The sequence below is a fragment of the Rhagoletis pomonella genome, unplaced genomic scaffold (assembly GCF_013731165.1).
Source record: "Rhagoletis pomonella isolate Grant_MI unplaced genomic scaffold, Rhpom_1.0 Rhpom_scaffold_00004, whole genome shotgun sequence".
NCBI lineage: Eukaryota > Metazoa > Arthropoda > Insecta > Diptera > Tephritidae > Rhagoletis > Rhagoletis pomonella.
The window spans coordinates 66,673,104-66,674,390 of NW_023458558.1; the positions used below are offsets into that span (position 1 = coordinate 66,673,104).

Sequence of the window (1,287 nt, forward strand, 5' to 3'; positions counted from 1 at the left end):
TTATTTTATTTTATTTTATTTTATTTTATTTTATTTTATTTTATTTTTATTTATTTTATTTTATTTTTACTTATTTATTTTTTTATTAGAAAGGGAGAGATCATTCTACTCACTTACTAAAGACTAGGAGCACGAGCAGCATGGGCTTAGGCTCTCTTAACCAAAATATACAGTTACAATTTCAGACTAAAACTAAATTAACTTAAACTATTATTACATATATTCGATTTGAAAGTCTTAAATGCATTTCTTTTAAATCATATCTTTAAAAAAATGTTAACAATTTTGATGTTTTCTTTCGTTAGGTGTTGTAGTATTTAGACTTGAATGCTTGATTTTATCGAAACAGGTTGTTCTTGGTTTTGCAAACTGTGGACAGGCAGGTGTCTAAAAGCTTAAACAGACGCCAGCGTTGATCCGGATTAACTCGGACTTGATTCGTATCAACTGCAGTTAATTCCCGAGTTGATCCGGATCAACGCTGCCATCTGTTTATGGTTTAAGATGTCGTATCTGACTTGATCTGCCTTAAAAAAGCCTTCTTTCAGGGTCCATCTTGATAAAATTAGGGGTTCTTCGGTGACTAACCTTGCTCACCGATCGGCGGCTTCGTTTCCATCTATACTTATCTGGCTATAGATACTGAAATTCTTCTCAATTGACTGAATTACTCTATTAAATCGGTATATGAGCCGTTTGTTTTCACAGTGGCATAAGTCACTACACACCCCCTGTACTTAAATGCCCGGTTACTTGTATCTAGACGCGCCGGTTATCTGTTCAACTTCATCAACCAAAGGTAAAAGGCTTTGTCATTAGTTTATGACGATAGAAAGATGCATTCGGTTACAAGTACCCGGTCACTTAAGTACAGCAGGTGTGAAGTGACTTATGCCACTTTTTGAAAACAAACGGCTCATATGCTGTAAGTAATATTTAATGCATTTGACCAGATTTTAAAAATGTACTAAATCTTAAAGTTATGAACCAGTGTACCAAACTGACAAGAAATTACCAAAAATTACAAGAAATTACTCCGTTTGTGCGTCGTTTAACTTTTTTTCAGAATGGTGCGCACTTACATTAACTTCTAAGTATGAATATAACTACATATATATACATACATATGTACATGCATATATATGTACACTCATCCATAGCCACATACACGATGTATCTGTATTTCTTCAGCCAACCGGTTTTGAAGTTGGTAACAAAATACTCGAAAGCAAAAAAAGCCGGTGATAAGTCGTTTGCATTCATTTTCGATTGTCATCAACTTTTGTA

At 33.8% G+C, this 1,287-nt stretch overlaps 1 protein-coding gene across 4 annotated transcripts in view; it reads left to right on the forward strand.

Moving 5' to 3' along the window:
- LOC118738009 (uncharacterized protein DDB_G0280205) overlaps window positions 1–1,287 on the forward strand; it is a 98,677-nt gene that overhangs the window by 17,156 nt on the left and 80,234 nt on the right. The window lies entirely within an intron of this gene.